The sequence below is a fragment of the Schistocerca americana genome, chromosome X (assembly GCF_021461395.2).
Source record: "Schistocerca americana isolate TAMUIC-IGC-003095 chromosome X, iqSchAmer2.1, whole genome shotgun sequence".
Classification (NCBI taxonomy): Eukaryota; Metazoa; Arthropoda; class Insecta; order Orthoptera; family Acrididae; genus Schistocerca; species Schistocerca americana.
The window spans coordinates 795,819,144-795,838,836 of NC_060130.1; the positions used below are offsets into that span (position 1 = coordinate 795,819,144).

At 46.2% G+C, this 19,693-nt stretch overlaps 1 non-coding gene across 1 annotated transcript; it reads right to left on the bottom strand.

The window, feature by feature from the left end:
• Positions 1 to 12,839: 12,839 nt before the first annotated feature.
• On the bottom strand, positions 12,840 to 12,914 carry Trnat-cgu. Its single transcript has one exon. It is a non-coding gene; the product is annotated as a tRNA-Thr (tRNA).
• Positions 12,915 to 19,693: the final 6,779 nt, after the last annotated feature.

Consider the following 19,693-nt stretch of genomic DNA (forward strand, 5'->3'; position numbering starts at 1 on the left):
TGGAACATCGAGGAACCTTTAGAAGAAACCAGGTAAGCAATTCTCCCGATGATGCAGAGAGGAATCAGGTGACAATAGGTCTCCCCCTCGCGGATTGCTCAACGTATCTCTTCACATACAGACCTCCACAAACTACAACCTACGCGCTTAAAGTATCAGACGCAGTAACAATACTTTTTCTAACTTCAACAAATTTCAAATTTAGAAGGGGTTACCGCTACTATGGCTATGCGAGAATTTGAACCTCATTCCTTCTCACTGCAGTCCAGTATGATGCATCGCTCAGTCATAGGTTCATATTGTCTGGTAAAATGAAGTACATTTTCCACCACATCCTGTACATAGTTGTGTAACGCTGTACTGTTGTTGACAAAAATTCTTGTCTGTCGTGTGCACAGCTGGACTTACAGTGTGGCGCTGCCAGTATTGTGATAAGGAGGACATGCTCTTATCATTACAGAAGTTCCAGACTATTTGTATTACTGAAGAACCACTTGTATCCGTTCACGACTGACATCTTCCTCAGCAGACATGGAATTCCCAACAGCACAGTTATTCAAACCACAAAAACCAGAAATATTCTGTTTCAGTTTGACGAAAATGATGAAGAAATACAATTTATTTCCTGGTCCCAAGATTCACCAAATATCAACTGTGTCGGACATATCTGGGATGTTACCTAGCTGGAAAACTACCTTACCGTAATCCGTAGGAATGATGAGATCTGTGGTTGGAGGTATGATGCCACATATAGGGGAAAGTGCCCTATTATCGGATACCGTTTTTAAATTGAAGATTACCAGTAAATTAGCAGTCTTTTAATTATGGAAAATGTGCTGCACTGGTACCAGCGAATATTTAAATACTACCCTTGCAGAAAATCTTCCGATCATTTTCTCATTCTGTAATAGCAGGACAAAGAATTAAAACGTGTAATTTTTACCTCCAGAAAAAGGGTTCCTAATGTCGGGTTTCCTAATTATAAAATAAAGGCTAAAATTTAATGAATTAGTAATATAGCCTTTATTCGTACTAAATGTTTGTTGCAGAAGTGACGAGTGCTGCATAATTGTCGATCACTTCACAGGCGTTTCATAAGAAGAAAAATGTGTCTTTTGGTACAAAAGCCACATTTAAAATAATTCTAAATATCATCGTCGACACCTGCACAAAGCTCATAAAACCAGCGAAAACAATCGATGCACTTAATTCAGGTCTTTTTAAAAGTATCAATTGACCACAGTTGTTCGCAGTAAACGTACTCCTCGTCGTTTCCGTATTTAGATTATGAATAATTCAGCATGGTTTCATCATCACTTGAAACTGTGTCTTCCTCAGAATAATACTGCTGATTCGTGCCTCTCTGGTTCTTTCTTACAAAAGGCTTTCTTTGTTAGCCTTATATGCTGAAGATCTATCACATGCATCACATGAACCTCTTCGAGTAGGTTTTATTGAAAGTAGTATCTTTTCTGTAGCCTTGTTTTTTTTTCCCCCTTTAGCCACTGAGCCATGCCGACTTTGCGGCTATCGATATTTGTTCAGAGATGCTAACGATTCGGCGCTTGTGAGTCGGTCGCGAGGTGGCACCGCAATGAGCAGATCGACGGGCGAGCGCGAGAGAGCTTAGTTGTGAGGTTGGGAGAAGACGGTGCGATTGCCCAAGGAAGGGAGGTAACCCTGTCGGTGAACATGTGTTTAGAAAAGGCATTGTACAGGCGACAATTGTAACAGCTGTCTCTTGAGATGGTCTCCGCAGCCAAGCAGTTGGTGGCCGTTAACCGATTACATTTCATTGGGAGATTGTACTGGTGACCTACTTCCCTGATGCTGTTGGAAGATTGTTTTTCTGACCTGATAAGGTGACATCATTCTATTTACGTCTTTCGCTGGCCATGCACTTTCTGTCTTCCGTATTGCAGGTGTACCTCACCTGAGACAAACTACACTACTGGCCATTAAAATTGCTACATTAAGAACAAATGCAGATGACAACGGGTATTCATTGGACAAATATATTATACTAGAACTGACATGCGATTACATTTTCACGCAATTTGGGTGCACAGATCCTGAAAAATCAATACCCAGAACAGCCACTTCTGCCCGTAATAACGGCCTTGACACGCCTGGGCATTGAGTCAAACAGAGCTTGGATGGCGTGTACAGGTACAGCTGCCCATGCAGCTTCAACACGATACCACTGTTCATCAAGAGTAGTGACTGTCGTATTATGACGAGCCAGTTGCTCGGCCACCATTGACCAGACGTTTTCAATTGGTGAGAGATCTGGAGAATGTGCTGGCCAGGGCAGCAGTCGAACATTTTCTGTATCCAGAAAGGCCCGTACAGGACCTGCAACATGCGGTCGTCCATTATTCTGCTGAAATGCAGGGTTTCGAAGAGTAGAGTCACGGGTCGTAACAGATCTGAAATGTAACGTTCACTGTTCAAAGTGCCGTCAATGTGAACAAAAGGTGACCCAGAGGTGTAACTAATGGCACCCCATGCCGTCACGCTCGGTGATACGCCAGTATGGCGATGACGAATACATGTTTCCAATGTGCGTTCACCGCGATGTCACCAAACATGGATGCGACCATCATGGTGCTGTAAACAGAACCTGGATTCATCTGAAAAAATGACGTTTTGTGTGGTGTCACCGCCAGACACCACACTTGCTAGGTGGTAGCCTTTAAATCGGCCGCGGTCCGTTAGTATATGTCGGACCCGCGTGTCGCCACTGTCAGTGATTGCAGACCGAGCGCCGCCACACGGCAGGTCTAGAGAGACTTCCTAGCACTCGCCCCAGTTGTACAGCCAACTTTGCTAACGATGGTTCACTGACAAATTACGCTCTCATTTGCCGAGACGAAAGTTAGCATAGCCTTCAGCTACGTCATTTGCTACGACCTAGCAAGGCGCCATTATCAATTGCTATTTATCTTGTGATGCATGTACCGTCAGACCGATGTTCACCAATTATGGATTAAAGTTAAGTATTCCAACAGATACGTACTATTTTTGCTAGTCTCATATCCCTGACCTGTTCCAGACCTCACGCCATCCTGCGTGAGCTTAAACGCGCGCCTTTCGGCTACCCGTCATTGTGGGTTGGCTGTCTTGCCAGTCCACAACATTTTGCCATTCATGCACCCAGGTTCGTCGTTGAGTATACCATCGCAGGCGCTCCTGTCTGTGATGCAGAGTCAAGGGTAACCGCAGCCATGGTCTCCGAGCTGATAGTCCATGCTGCTGCAAACGTCGTCGAACTGTTCGTGTAGATGGTTGTTGTCTTGCAAACGTCCCCATCTCTTGACTCAGGGATCGAGACGTGGCTGCACAATCCGTTACATCCATGCGGATAAGATGCCTGTCATCTCGACTGCTACTGATACGAGGCCGTTGGGATCCGGCACGGAGTTCCGTATTACCCTCCTGAACCCACCGATTCCATATTCTGCTAACAGTCATTGGATCTCGACCAACGCGAGCAGCAATGTCGCGATACGACCTTAATCAAAGTCGGAAACGTCATGGTACGCATTTCTCCTCCTTACACGAGGCATCACAACAACGTTTCGCCAGGCAACGCCGGTCAACTGCTGTTTGTGTATGAGAAATCGGTTGGAAACGTTCTTCATGTCAGCACGTTGTAGGTTTCGCCACCAGTGCCAACCTTGTGTGAATGCTCTGAAAAGCTAATCATTTCCATATCACAGCATCTTCTTCCTGTCGGTTAAATTTCGCGTCTGTAGCACGTCATCTTCGTGATGTAGCAGTTTCAATGGCCAGTAGTGTATTAGCGAGTGCTGAGTTATGAAAATCTGTTAGTAATCCATGTTGTGATCGGACCCTATGCAGTTTCGTGCGCCATTTTTGTTGCTTAGTCTCTATCAGCGTCAGCATTCTGCCTTACCATCCAAGCTGTGGGGCTTATTGTGTATGTTTTAAAACTGAGTGTTTAGTTTGTTCCAGACGATCGGGTGGATCTTGAACTGTATGATATACCAAAGTACCCTAACTCTGTGAGACACTTGTGCGGAGGTTTGAATGTCGGCATACACCAAGGGCTCGATTATCGTAAGGATTAAACTTCATTTGGTGTTTTTGTGGAGCATCACATGTGGAATGAGCTCAATCGGTTGCTTAAAATATCTCATCCCTGAGTGTGTTTGTTACTTGTAAGCTAAATCTAGCATTCGCAATTTGTTTTAACTCCTGCAATATTGCTGCTATGCCTTTTTATTTAACGTTGTTTTAAGTGGTTGATTTTGGTTTTATTAACATAGCACTGTTTGAGAAATTTGGTAGTAGAGTGTTGTTGCGGTTGTAGCGTGTTGTTGCTGCGTCAGCACACGCGATTTGTTGGACTATAATTGTCTGAAAAGGGAAATGCAAAGGCTCAATCTAGATATACTAGGGGTCAGTGAAGTGAAGTGGAAGGAAGACAAGGATTTCTGGTCAGATGAGTATCGGGTAATACCAACAGCAGCAGAAAATGGTATAACAGGTGTAGGATTCGTTATGAATAGGAAGGTAGGGCAGAGGGTGTGTTACTGTGAACAGTTCAGTGACCGGGTTGTTCTAATCAGAATCGACAGCAGACCAACACCGACAACGATAGTTCAGGTATACATGCCGACGTCGCAAGCTGAAGATGAACAGATAGAGAAAGTGTATGAGGATATTGAAAGGGTAATGCAGTATGTAAAGGGGGACGGAAATCTAATAGTCATGGGCGACTGGAATGCAGTTGTAGGGGAAGGAGTAGAAGAAAAGGTTACAGGAGAATATGGGCTTGGGACAAGGAATGAAAGAGGAGAAAGACTAATTGAGTTCTGTAACAAGTTTCAGCTAGTAATAGCGAATACCCTGTTCAAGAATCACAACAGGAGGAGGTGTACTTAGAAAAGGCCGGGAGATACGGGAAGATTTCAATTAGATTACATCATGGTCAGACAGAGATTCCGAAAGCACATACTGGATTGTAAGGCGTACCCAGGAGCAGATATAGACTCAGATCACAATATAGTAGTGATGAAGAGTAGGCTGAAGTTCAAGACATTAGTCAGGAAGAATCAATACGCAAAGAAGTGGGATACGGAAGTACTAAGGAATGACGAGATACGTTTGAAGTTCTCTAACGCTATAGATACAGCAATAAGGAATAGCGCAGTAGGCAGTACAGTTGAAGAGGAATGGACATCTCTAAAAAGGGCCATCACAGAAGTTGGGAAGGAAAACATAGGTACAAAGAAGGTAGCTGCGAAGAAACCGTGGGTAACAGAAGAAATACTTCAGTTGATTGATGAAAGGAGGAAGTACAAACATGTTCCGGGAAAATCAGGAATATAGAAATACAAGTCGCTGAGAAATGAAATAAATAGGAAGTGCAGGGAAGCTAAGACGAAATGGCTCCAGGAAAAATGTGAAGACATCGAAACAGATATGATTGTCGGAAGGACAGACTCAGCATACAGGAAAGTCAAAACAACCTTTGGTGACATTAAAAGCAACGGTGGTAACATTACGAGTGCAACGGGAATTCCACTGTTAAATGCAGAGGAGAGAGCAGATAGGTGGAAAGAATACATTGATAGCCTCTATGAGGGTGAAGATTTGTCTGATGTGATAGAAGAAGAAACAGGAGTCGATTTAGAAGAGATAGGGGATCCAGTATTAGAATCGGAATTTAAAAGAGCTTTAGAGGACTTACGGTCAAATAAGGCAGAAGGGATAGATAACATTCCATCAGAATTTCTAAAATCATTGGGGGAAGTGGCAACAAAACGACTATTTACGTTGGTGTGTAGAATATATGAGTCTGGTGATATACCATCTGAGTTTCGGAAAAGCATCATCCACACAATTCCGAAGACGGCAAGAGCTGACAAGTGCGAGAATTATCGCACAATCAGCTTAACAGCTCATGCATCGAAGCTGCTTACAAGAATAATATACAGAAGAATGGAAAAGAAAATTGAGAATGCGCTAGGTTACGATCAGTTTGGCTTTAGGAAAAGTAAAGGGACGAGAGAGGCAATTCTGACGTTACAGCTAATAACAGAAACAAGGCTAAAGAAAAATCAAGACACTTTCATAGGATTTGTCGACCTGGAAAAAGCGTTCGACAATATAAAATGGTGCAAGCTGTTCGAGATTCTGAAAAAAGTGGGGGTAAGCTATAGGGAGAGACGGGTCATATACAATATGTACAACAACCAAGAGGGAATAATAAGAGTGGACGATCAAGAACGAAGTGCTCGTATTAAGAAGGGTGTAAGACAAGGCTGTAGCCTTTCGCCCCTACTCTTCAATCTGTACATCGAGGAAGCAATGATGGGAATAAAAGGAAAGGTTCAGGAGTGGAATTAAAGTGCAAGGTGAAAGGATATCAATGATACGATTTGCTGATGACATTGCTATCCTGAGTGAAAGTGAAGAAGAATTAAATGATCTGCTGAACGGAATGAACAGTCTAATGAGTACACAGTATGGTTTGAGAGTAAATCGGAGAAAGACTAAGGTAATGAGAAGTAGTAGAAATGAGAACAGAGAGAAACTTAACATCAGGATTGATGGTCACGAAATCAATGAAGTTAAGGAATTCTGCTACCTAGGCAGTAAAATAACCAATGACGGACGGAGCAAGGAGGACATCAAAAGCAGACTCGCTATGGCAAAAAAGGCATTTCTGGCCAAGAGAAGTCTACTAATGAAACTTCCTGGCAGATTAAAACTGTGTGCCCGACCGAGACTCGAACTCGGGACCTTTGCCTTACGCGGGCAAGTGCTCTACCAACTTTTTTTTGTTTTTTTTTTGTTTTTTTTTTGTTTGTTTAAAAATTTGTATTGAACAAACTAAAGGTACATATATATTCACTATGCAAGAGTTCTTCAAGGTACCATTTAAAAATATACAAATGACTGTTAGTTAAACAAAAAAAATATTAAAAAAGAAAAACATTAAATACAACAAAATATAACATATTCTGTCTTCTTCCTTTTTGTAAAAAAAAAAAAAAAAATTGTGTTTGTATTTGGTAGATGCATGAGAACGTGGATAAGGGTGTTGCATCATGTGACAGGTAGGCATGGTACACCCCAACTTTGAGGGGGGTCAAGAAAGACGCTGCGGAGATAACCGGCAAAAGTTTGTCGGTAAGATGGTTTTCAGGTGAGGGTGCTATGCGCGGTCACAACTTTGTACCAGAAGTCAAGGACTGTATGCGGACCACTCCGAAAGAGATATTCTAAAGCCTGTCCTCGAAACCAGATTAGGGTATGGTGCTTAGCAAGAGGGTAGTGTAATGTCTGGGGCAACAACAGGAAATCCGGGGTTACCGTCGTTGGCGGGGCACGGAGGTAAAAGCCCACGATTCGTTGGATGAGGAGCCATACGTTTTGTTTCAGGGGGCACGTAAGACGGTGCTCGTCGGTGTCTTCGAGCTGACAGTCAGGGCAGAGTGGGGAGGTGGCCAGTCCTATGCGGTAAAGTCGACTATTAGTCGGGAATTTCCCATAGACTAAAACATACCAGAGTGCAGACACAGACGACGGTAAAAAGGGTGCATGCACACACCCCCAAACCGTGCGCCAGTTAATGTCAGGATGCTGTAGCACCATGGGGTCGCAAGGGTTGGACAGCATAAACAAACGATAATAATCTTTTGTACGGGGAGGACGGGTGACTGGAAGATCGGCCCGAACGTAGCTGAGTTCTATGAAACAATTGGCGACGTAGTACAATAATGGAGAAATAGGTGCCACATTGATCGGTGGATCGAGAGAAGCTGGTCGGAGGATATCTAAGAGACAGCGTGTTAAAGACGGGACCGGCCCCTGCCAGTGCCGCAACAGAGTGTGGACAAAGAGTGCAGAAGAGCGTGCCCGCACGTTGATGAGTCCGAGGCCACCTTTTGCAGGAGGCAGTGTTAGAGTGTTGTAGCGGACTTTGAAAAGTGCCCCTGCTGACACGAAATATCCAAAGGCTGATTGGATGCGGCGGCCAAGGAGTAACGGCAGTGGGAGGATCTGGGCGACGTGTACCAGTTTAGGGGCGACATAGATGTTTACATAGGACACACGTTGGAGTTGGTTTAAGTTACGGTGCACTTGACCGCGGACATGGTGCCGAATCGACTGCAAAAGCCGCCGGTAAGCCAGGGCCACTGTGCGGTGTGTGGAGCTCGTAAATTCGATACCCAAGTAACGAAGGGTGGCACTAACTGGGAGTGGGGTCGGCACCATAGCCGGGAGGCCGCGCCCAATGTGCATCATAGTCGATTTACGGACATTAAGAATGCTACCAGAAAGACGTCCATACTGCTGGATCCATTGGATGGCGTCATTGAGTTCCGTGGAGGAGCAGGTGAGAAAGAGGAGATCGTCCGCATAAGCCCTACAGTGAAAGGTGTGGTCACGCAAAGTGAGGCCCTGCAGTCTAGAGGTAAGTCCAGTGATGAGGGGCTCAAGTGCAATGGCATATAGTAAAGTAGACATAGGGCATCCTTGACGCACAGAGCGGCGTATAGGAATCGGTCCTACAAGCCTCCCATTGACTTGTACCATCGAGACCGCGGGAAGGAGTAACCGGCGAATGGCATCGACAAAAAGCAATGGGAACCCCATACGTGTCGCCACCATGAGGAGGAAAGGGTGTCGAACGCGATCAAAGGCACTCGTGAAATCGACGGATACCAGTGCTGCACGAAGGCGACAACCCGACGCCAGTGCAATGAGGTCACGGCATTCTCCCAGGGCTGTTTGTAAGGTGGCCCCACAACCACGTGCAGTCTGCTCAGGAGAAAGGACCGTAGGTAAGACGGTGCGTATGCGCGCTGCTAAGAGGCGTGCATAGATTTTAAAGTCTGCATTCAGTAGTGTAAGGGGGCGATATGCAGAGACATGAGACCCTCCCTTCGGTTTAGGCACAGGTAGAAGAATGCCAGTGACGAATTCAGGTGGAATTGGGAAGGACGGAGTAAAGAGTTCCTGAATCATTTCCGTCCAGCGAGGAAGCATTAACGTGGTGAACGCCCGGTAAAACTCCACTGGGAGACCATCTGGTCCGGGTGATTTGTTCTTGGCCCCTTTGTTGATCGCTTCTACCACCTCTTCTGCGGTGATTGCAGACATCATGGACGTTGACTCCGCTACGGTGAGGGTCCGTTCAGGGGAACGACGGAGATCATCAGGAATGGGCGTCGCCATCGCTTCATCATCATAAAATTGGCGATAATGTTCAGCAAAGGCGGACACGACCGCCGCCTGTGTTGTGTGGTGAACACCATCGGAGGTCGTGATGTTGGGGACGAAAAGCCGACGTCGACGACTATGGTCGGATGCGGCATGGATTGTGGATGTGGTTTCGTCGTGGAGGAGGTCTTGTCGTCGGGAACGCACCACGACACCATGCAGTCGTGCACGTTGAAGAGAGAGGAGACGAGCTTTAGTACGTTGTCGTTCCCTGTGGGTGTCAGGTGATGGAGGGAGCGCATCGAGCTCACGGAGGACGGCGTAGTGAAAATTTGTGGTGTCTCGATGCCATGCTGCTGCTTCCTTGCCACATTGTATGAAGGCCTTTCTGATCGCAGGTTTGGCACATTTGAGCCACCAATGGAACGTGGATGTGTACTGCGGAAGGCGTCTTTCGCAAGACGCCCATGTAGCGGCAATACATTGTCGGCAGTGTGGATCATTAAGGAGGGAGGTATTAAGCTTCCAGTAACCTCTGCTGCGCCACACTGACTGAGGTGGCAGAGCCAGGGAGCAAATGACGGCGCAATGGTCCGAAAATGCAAGGGGCCATCGTTCAGCTTGGGCGACTTCATTGCCGAGGTGAGCAGAGACATAGAACCGGTCCAGTCTGCTCGCAGAATTTGCTGTATAATGGGTAAAACCGGGGGTATTGCCATGAATTTTCTCCCAAACGTCCACTAGATGAAAATCTTCGATTAAGGTGAGCAGCGCCGGGCATGGCGAATAACCAGGTACTTGGTCCTGCGGATGGAGGACACAGTTGAAATCGCCTCCCATGATAAGGCGGTCATAGCGTCCAGAAAACAGGGGCGCCACGTCATGTCCGAAGAAAGTGGACCGCTGCCGACGGTTCGTGGAGCCAGACGGAGCGTAGATATTGATGACGCGCGTGTCGAAGATGGTAACAGCCATGCCTCTTCCACAGGGAAGGATTGTCGTGTCCGTGAGTGGGAATCCTTCGCGTATGTAGAAAGCCACTCCACGCCCTGATTCATCACATGTGGACGTGTATGAGTCGTAGCCGTAGACTGGTGGTAGTGTGGCAACGCGTACTTCCTGAAGAAGGGCGACGTCGACGTCAGAGGCCCGAAGCATGTCACATAGGAGTTGCAGCTTGGGTGCAGTGCCGATCATGTTGATGTTCAGTGTGGCAAACCGGTATGTTTGTTTCAGTGGTGGTGGACGCGCATCTACCATCACCAAGGGAAGTAAGAGGAGGGCACCGACAGGAAGTCCCGTCCCATCAGCTGCAATGCCTCGCTTTTGATGTTAACAGGCAGCCTCGTCCGGCGGAGGTAACTCATCCGGAGGAGGGGGCGTACCTTCCTCAATGTCGTCGGCCCATGCTCCTGTGCCGTGGGTCTGTCCAATGTCCATGGGAATTGCGTCGTGGTGAGAGAGATCTGGAGTTGTCGGCGGGGAGACAGGCGTCTCAACCGGCGCACCGATCGTTACATTGTGCGTGGCGACCTCCATAGTGGTCCCGTCCTGCGAAACGTCTTGTTCATCGTGAAAGTTGTCCGCCGACCTCTGCGTGGAAATGTCGGCTGCTTGGGTGTCGTCTTCGTCGTCGCGGGTGGCAACGCTCTGAGAGCCCGTGGGGGAACGGCGACGGCGTTTGCGCCTACGTGGCGAGCGTTGTTTGCGCACGTGTTCCTCAGTGTCGGACGACGGCAAGGAGGAGCGTCGACCTGGTTCGAAGGCGTCGGTGGGTACAATGAAATTGTCAAACAGGTGTTGTGAAGATGTACTGGTCTCCTCAGCGTCCGGTGCGGGAGCCTGTTCGGCGGCAAGATTGTCAGGTGGGACGTCTGTACCGTCCGTTGGTGACTGGGACGGTGGGACGTGCCGACCAGAAGGACCGGGCGACGGACTGGACGAAACTGTAGACGTGGCAAGAGCCGCTGCGTAAGTGACCGGTAGGGCGGTCATCGTGGGTGTGACGGACGCTTCCGACAACGGGAGCTGCGCGACACGTCGTTGAATGCATTCAGACCGTAGGTGACCTTCTTTCCCGCAACCGGAACAGGTCCGAGGTTGGCCGTCGTACATTATAATGGCACGGCAGCCTCCGATGCGTAGATAGGAAGGCACGTGTTGCTGCAACTCGATGCGGACCTGTCTAACACCGTTTAAAACTGGATAGGTCTGAAATTGGACCCATCGTTCGGCAACATGTTCCAGAACGTTGCCATAGGGACGGAGCGCCTCGATGACGACGTCTGCAGGTAGTTCGAATGGCAGTTCGAAGATCCTTATCGTCCGTGTGCCGAGACCTGCGTGATCGACGGTAACGGGTCCGACGTTGCCGTCGGAATGACAGAAGCGCAGTCCACGTTTTGCCTCTTGAAGCACCTTGTCGCACGCCGCATCGTTGATCATTTTGACGTAGACGGTACTGCTAACTATGGACAAGTGGATGCCAATTAGATCCGTTGGTGGTATTTTAACTTCATCGCGTACAAATCGTTCTACCTCCAGGGCCTTGGGTCGGGCGAAGTCGGAACAAAAGTTGAAACGTAACGTCTTCTTCCGATAGTTGTGCGCCATGGTGGTCTAGAAGGAAAACGGCACTTACAGCGGCCGAAGTAAACACAAACACACCGTGCGCGCCTCGCCCGCAGCGCTCTGGCGCGTGACCGCCTCGCAGCACTGCCGGCGGCAGACTGGGTATATACCATCTGAGTTTCGGAAAAGCATCATCCACACAATTCCGAAGACGGCAAGAGCTGACAAGTGCGAGAATTATCGCACAATCAGCTTAACAGCTCATGCATCGAAGCTGCTTACAAGAATAATATACAGAAGAATGGAAAAGAAAATTGAGAATACGATCAGTTTGGCTTTAGGAAAAGTAAAGGGACGAGAGAGGCAATTCTGACGTTACAGCTAATAACAGAAACAAGGCTAAAGAAAAATCAAGACACTTTCATAGGATTTGTCGACCTGGAAAAAGCGTTCGACAATATAAAATGGTGCAAGCTGTTCGAGATTCTGAAAAAAGTGGGGGTAAGCTATAGGGAGAGACGGGTCATATACAATATGTACAACAACCAAGAGGGAATAATAAGAGTGGACGATCAAGAACGAAGTGCTCGTATTAAGAAGGGTGTAAGACAAGGCTGTAGCCTTTCGCCCCTACTCTTCAATCTGTACATCGAGGAAGCAATGATGGGAATAAAAGGAAAGGTTCAGGAGTGGAATTAAAGTGCAAGGTGAAAGGATATCAATGATACGATTTGCTGATGACATTGCTATCCTGAGTGAAAGTGAAGAAGAATTAAATGATCTGCTGAACGGAATGAACAGTCTAATGAGTACACAGTATGGTTTGAGAGTAAATCGGAGAAAGACTAAGGTAATGAGAAGTAGTAGAAATGAGAACAGAGAGAAACTTAACATCAGGATTGATGGTCACGAAATCAATGAAGTTAAGGAATTCTGCTACCTAGGCAGTAAAATAACCAATGACGGACGGAGCAAGGAGGACATCAAAAGCAGACTCGCTATGGCAAAAAAGGCATTTCTGGCCAAGAGAAGTCTACTAATGAAACTTCCTGGCAGATTAAAACTGTGTGCCCGACCGAGACTCGAACTCGGGACCTTTGCCTTACGCGGGCAAGTGCTCTACCAACTGAGCTACCGAAGCACGACTCACGCCCGGTACTCACAACTTTACTTCTGCCAGTACCTCGTCTCCTATCTTCCAAACTTTACAGAAGCTCTCCTGCGAACCTTGCAGAACTAGCACTCCTGAAAGAAAGGATATTGCGGAGACATGGCTTAGCCACAGCCTGGGGGATGTTTCCAGAATGAGATTTTCACTCTGCAGCGGAGTGTGCGCTGATATGAAACTTCCTGGCAGATTAAAACTGTGTGCCCGACCGAGACTCGAACTCGGGAGTTGGAGTCTCGGTCGGGCACACAGTTTTAATCTGCCAGGAAGTTTCATATCAGCGCACACTCCGCTGCAGAGTGAAAATCTCATTCTGGAAGTCTACTAATATCAAATACCGGCCTTAATTTGAGGAAGAAATTTCTGAGAATTTACGTCTGGAGTACAGCATTGTATGGTAGTGAAACATGGACTGTGGGAAAACCGGAACAGAAGAGAATCGAAGCATTTGAGATGTGGTGCTATAGACGAATGTTGAAAATTAGGTGGACTGATAAGGTAAGGAATGAGGAGGTTCTACGCAGAATCGGAGAGGAAAGGCATATGTGGAAAACACTGATAAGGAGAAGGGACAGGATGATAGGACATCTGCTAAGACATGAGGGAATGACTTCCATGGTACTAGAGGGAGCTGTAGAGGGAAAAACTGTAGAGTAAAACAGAGATTGGAATACGTCAAGCAAATAATTGAGGACGTAGGTTGCAAGTGCTACTCTGAAATGAAGAGGTTAGCACAGGAAAGGAATTCGTGGCGGGCCGCATCAAACCAGTCAGTAGACTGATGACCAAAAAAAAAAAATTGTTGACAATTTGTTCTACATCTGTGTCTAAGTAGTGGGTTTGGGCTACGCCTTCGGGTTCACGCTTGTTCTTGAATCTGAAGGAATAGAACGTTTCGTTAAGACCCAGGTGGACCCAATAACCGTTTGGGGGTGGAGGAGCACCCGGGAAGTGCAGTCGGAAGCACCTAGTGTACTCCGCACCCTCGGTCGGGACGATAAATCGGGCCCCTAACGGCACAACCAGGTGTGGCCCGTGTTGGTTGCTCCGCAGGACATTCATATCCGCACTTGGCCGATGCCGTGAGCTGGGAACTATTTTTAGCAGAAGTGTCCGGTGTATATTATTGTCTGTCTAGTTTGGAGTCGGTACTTAAGGTTACTCTTTTTGTAAGTGAATATATTTGGGCAAGGTTTTAAAACTACCTGTAAGTGAACTTACGATTGCTCTTATGGCGTGCAGTGTTTTCTGTTTTCTATAAAGAGATATTACCTGTCTCATTTGAACAGTTGTTATACATTTGTTAGTAACTAAAGCCAACTGATAGGCTTCATGTATTAATGTTCTCCGACTGGGAGTTTATTATTATAAGTGTCATTTCTTCACTATTTTTTAATGCAAAATAGTTACTCACAGTTTATGTGTAAGGCTACTCTTTCTTTTAAATGAATATATTTGGGCAAGATTTTAAAACTGTAAGTGAACTTACTGTAGCCCTTTAAGCTTTCAGTGTATTCTATTTTTTATAAAAAGGTATTATCTTTCTCATCTGAAAAGTTGTTATACTTGCTTGGCTATCGAAAGCCAACAGATGGTTTTCAAGTACAAATGTTCTCACTTGAAGTTTATGACAACTGTTATCTATTGATTGACTTTAATAAATATTGTGAACAATAAAAGGTAAATGCTCCCCCCACCCTAAGGTCCAGTCCTTCCGCTTAGTCCTTTGGGCGTTTTATGATACGCCGAGATAGCACCAGTTTCAGCCACTGACTGCTCTAAAGCGTATTTAAAAGAAGATGACGTCAACACTGCTATTTTTCCGGCTGTTGGTATTGGGTTTGATGGTGGAAGCAGAGGAGGTGAGCTGATTTCAAAAGTAGAAACTGCTGTTTCTTCCATTCCGGTAACTGCAGTAGTCTATGGCCCTGCAGTAGTTTCTGAGATCTTATCAGAATATCCGTCAGATTGCTCAGTAGGAAAATCCATAGCCGAACGGTGTGACCGAGCGGTTCTAGGTGCTTCAGTCTGGAACCGTGCGACCGATACAGTCGCAGGCTCGAATCCTGCCTCGGGCATGGATGTGTGTGATGTCCTTAGGTTAGTCAGGTTTAAGTAGTTCTAAGTTCTAGGGGACTGATGACCTCAGATGTTAAGTCCCATAGTGCTAAGAGCCATTTGAACCATTTGAAAATCCACAGGTGTAGAAACCAGGGGGTCACAAGGATAGATCCCACAATTTTTGAAAGCATGTGCAGCCACTTTTATTTCTGCCGCTCCGCAGTACACACAACCCGCCAATGTCCCACTGTCTGTCAAAAACTCGAAAGGTGACATCTTGAATAAAATTCAGAACACATAAACTGACGCCAAATTTCGGGTACCCGAAATAGTGCAACCTATTACTGCTCTTAGGGACTAGCCTTTACTTCTATTTAGGCACAACCTAACCTTGAACTGAGCAGTGGACGACACTGTTACTAATTAAATAAGAAAGATCATGCTTCAAACTACTTTATCATATGAAATACTTTAAAAATATGTCTTACCTGGCTTGAGGAAGGACTTACAACTGAACTCTGTAGCAAATGTTTACCTTGACCAAATTACAAAACTAGCTCAGGAGACCAAATGTTAACAGCAGCGGCACTAAACTCACAACGGCGTATCAGAATGCCCTTCGCTACTAGACACCAAGCAAGAGAGATATTAAGCTACCAGGAATTAGGCAACCACCCAAAGTGTGGGCTCTTTACCCTACACAGCCAGGTGTAACAGCTTCACTCGAAATTATTGTTGAAACGTGATGATGTGGACGGGTTGTGACAGCCTGAAATTTCACGTGGGCTTTACTATTTGAGGTGTACACTTTAGGAACATGTGGAAGAAGTTCTTTCAACTCAGTTTGCATCTTATACAGTTGTGTCTCTCTCGCAGAAGATTTCGCATGGTCATAGGCCTGTTGATCGCACCTGTTGTGACAGTAATGAGGCTCTCGTGTTCTTTGAACGTTATGATATGGTTGGTTGTGACAGCGTGACATTTCACGTGGGCTTTGCCTTTTGAAGTCTGCACTTCAGACACATGTGGAAAAAGTCCTGTCTACTCAGCTTGCACCTTACACAGCAGAAGATTTCGCAGGGTCATAGGACTGTTGATCACACCTGTTGTGACTGTAATGAGGCTCTAGAATTTTCTGAATCTGCAGAATGATGCTGTAATTTTCATGCATGCCACAATAATTTTATTGTGAAGGTGGCTCTACACTTCATCACAAACTGTACTACTTATACACAGTCCAATTTGAATGAAAAAGCAGTTGCACTATGTATATGTCTACCTCAGTGCACAATTATGTTCAGAGCGATCTCATCATTCGAACTGATGTCGCGGACCTGGAGTCAAATTGTTCTGGAGCCTCTGTTCTTGACTTTTAGCCAATCAGAGAGCTCTTTTAAGGACGTGGTGATGACAGTCAATACGAGGCGAGAAATGTTCAGATGTGTGTGAAATCTTATAGGACTTAACTGCTAAGGTCATCAGTCCCTACGCTTACACACTACTTAACCTTAATTATCCTAAGGACAAACACACACACCCATGCCCGAGGGAGGACTCGAACCTCCGCCGGGACCAGCCGCACAGTCCATGGCTCAAAAAACGTCAAATGGCTCTGAGCACTATGGGACTTAACTGCTGTGGTCATCAGTCCCCTAGAACTTAGAACTACTTAAACCTAACTAACCTAAGGACATCACACACGTCCATGCCCGAGGCAGGATTCGAACCTGCGACCGTAGCAGTCGCGCGGTTCCGGACTGCGCGCCTAGAACCGCGAGACCACCGCGGCCGGCACGCACAGTCCATGACTGCAGCGCCTAAGACCGCTCGGCTAATCCCGCGCGGCCGAGATGAGAAAACGGTCGTTCACGTGATCACCCATACACTCAGTGTGGGATCACTTGCAATTGGTGTTGCCAAGTGGGGTTTAAGCCATATGGCACCACATTACATTTTCCTCGACAGGCAATTAGCCACTCATACACACAAATACCAACACTGGAAGATTCAATGCAATGGCGAACTGTAGTATAATATAAGTACCACTGCTCAATTATTTGAATGAGTGGTGTCTGTTCCTTCGAAAGAACAAACACCACGCAGATCCCCCAGCTGTGAAACACTACATGTAAATTGAAAGGGGGTCACTGCTGTCAACTACAGCGGGACATTAATCGGAATCAGCGGTGACGAACAAAAATGTGTATCAGACCGGGATTCGAACCCGGGATATCCTATTTACTAGGCAGGTTTGATAACCGCTGAGCCATCCACGACACACTGCTGAATATTTTCAGAGTCGTACATCATGATTTTGTGGTACCGAAATGTTACTATCATAGGACTGGACCGTCCCTGCAGATTAAAACTACGTACTAAAGGACTTGCACCCAGAACCTTACCATTCGCAAACAATATTCCTATCAACGCAGCTATCAAGGAACGACTTATAACCCATTCTCAGAGCTTTTCTTCCACCGATAGCTCTCTCCTGCATTCCAAACATACCAGAAGCTCTTCCGTGTACCTTCCCAGACTAGCACTTCTGGAAGAAAGGATACTGAAAAAATAGTTTAGTCACAGCACAGGGAATTGTTCCCAGAGCGAATATTTCATTCTGCAGCAGAATGTTTTCTGTTCTGAAACTTCCTGTCATATTAAAACTGTATGCTGGAGGAGGACTCAAACCTCGAACTACATTTCGCGGGCGGTGGTCTTACTGACTGCATTATCCGACCATGAACCACGATTCGCCCTCTGAGTTTTATTTCCACCGGTATCTCTCTCCTACCTACGGACACATTGTTTTAATCTGTCAGTACTACGATCTTCGCCAATAAAAAATCTATCGCGGCTTAATATGTGCTATCGTTGTGCGATTGCGAATCCCTTCTCTTTGTTATAACTATCACAGATGCAGTCAGCTGTCTCCATTTGTACTTGAGTAGCAGGATGTGTAAGGGTTAATTGTGTCCAACTGCAGGAAAAGCAAAACACACACTTTCTAAAATGTGCATCAACCCGACTTCTTCAAGTGATATCATCTTCGCAGCACAGGATTAGCAAGTAGATCTTGCGTCCACTCCTTTTGCTGTGAGGTTTCAGTGGAACTACCAAGAAAGTGACTAAGGCTCTGCCGTACTGAAAAAATAAGTTCCGAAGTTTATAGGGATGATACCAATCACTTTTATTGTGCACACTTCTTGAGACAAAACTGTAAACTGTACAATGATGTGGTGTAGTTACGCGTACGACTGCATGAACCACACGCAAAGTTACTTATATTCTTATCAGTCGACATAAAATTTTTCTCGTTTTTAAACCGACTAACAAGTATTGTTAACATTTCACAAAGAAAATTACGTTTTTCTAAACTCATATATATTCTAGATTTCCTGAAGAGTCGCTGTTTTAGACGCCCACTGCAACCCATCCCACCTAACCAACCAACCAACCACTAACGTGGGAACTGTTCGGCGCGAACCTCCCCGTTAGTCGATAATTCGGTTCGAAGCCGATGACACACAAACTGATTCGGTTCTTTTACACAGGCATGAAAAATTTAAGTACTATAGTCATTTTCTCGTGATGGATCACTACCAAGTAACACAGCTCGATGAAAACTGAACCATACTTAAAAAAATTTGCTACAATAGAATACAGACGGTTACTGAAAGAAATAATGAAGCGAACATAAATGATCCACTCCATCAAAGATAATACGAGGGATAGGCCGGCCGTTGTGACCGAGCGGGTCTAGGCGTTTCAGTCTGGAACCGCGAGACCGCTATGGTCGCAGGTTCGAATCCTGCCTCGGGCATGGATGTGTGTGATGTCCTTAGGTTAGTTAGGTTTAAGTAATTCTAAGTTCTAGGGAGCTGATTACTTCAGGTGCTACGTCCCATAGTTGGGTTGGGTTGTTTGGGGGAAGAGACCAAACTGCGAGGTCATCGGTCTCATCGGATTAGGGAAGGATGGGGAAGGAAGCCGGCAGTGCCCTTTCAAAGGAACCATCCCGGCATTTGCCTGGAGCGATTTAAGGAAATCACGGAAAACCTAAATCAGGATGGCCGGACGCGGGATTGAACCGTCGTCCTCCCGAATGCAAGTCCAGAGTGCTAACCACTGCGCCACCTCGCTCGGTAAAGTACCATAGTGCTCAGAGCCATTTGAACCATTTTAATACGAGGGATATTCGGAAAGTAAGTCCCGGTCGGTCAAGAAATGGAAACCACTGTGAAAATCCAATAAAGCTTTGCACATATGTGTTCGACAGTGTCTCTAGTATACCTGTCGGTTGTATTACTTCGCTCTTTTCAGTTCTGAGCGCATAGTGAGCACATAAGGATGCGTAGAAAATAGTGTCTCCCGCCAAGTACGAGGTCGTGGTGAGAGATTTCGTGTGATTTACAGAACTGTCATACGGTTCCTACTTCGTGACAATTTTCGGTCGAAATCTGCAGGGGCAAAAAAATGCTCCTGCAGAGTTTTCGATGGTAAGTTGGGTTCGGTTGTTTGGGGGAGGAGACCAGACAGCGAGGTCATCGGTCTCATCAGATAGGTTGGTGAAGGAAGTCGGCCGTGCCTTTTCGAAAGAACCATGCCAGCATTTGCCTGGAACGATTTAGGGAAATCACGGAAAACCTAAATCAGGATGGCCGGACGCGGGATTGAACCGTCGTCCTCCCGAAT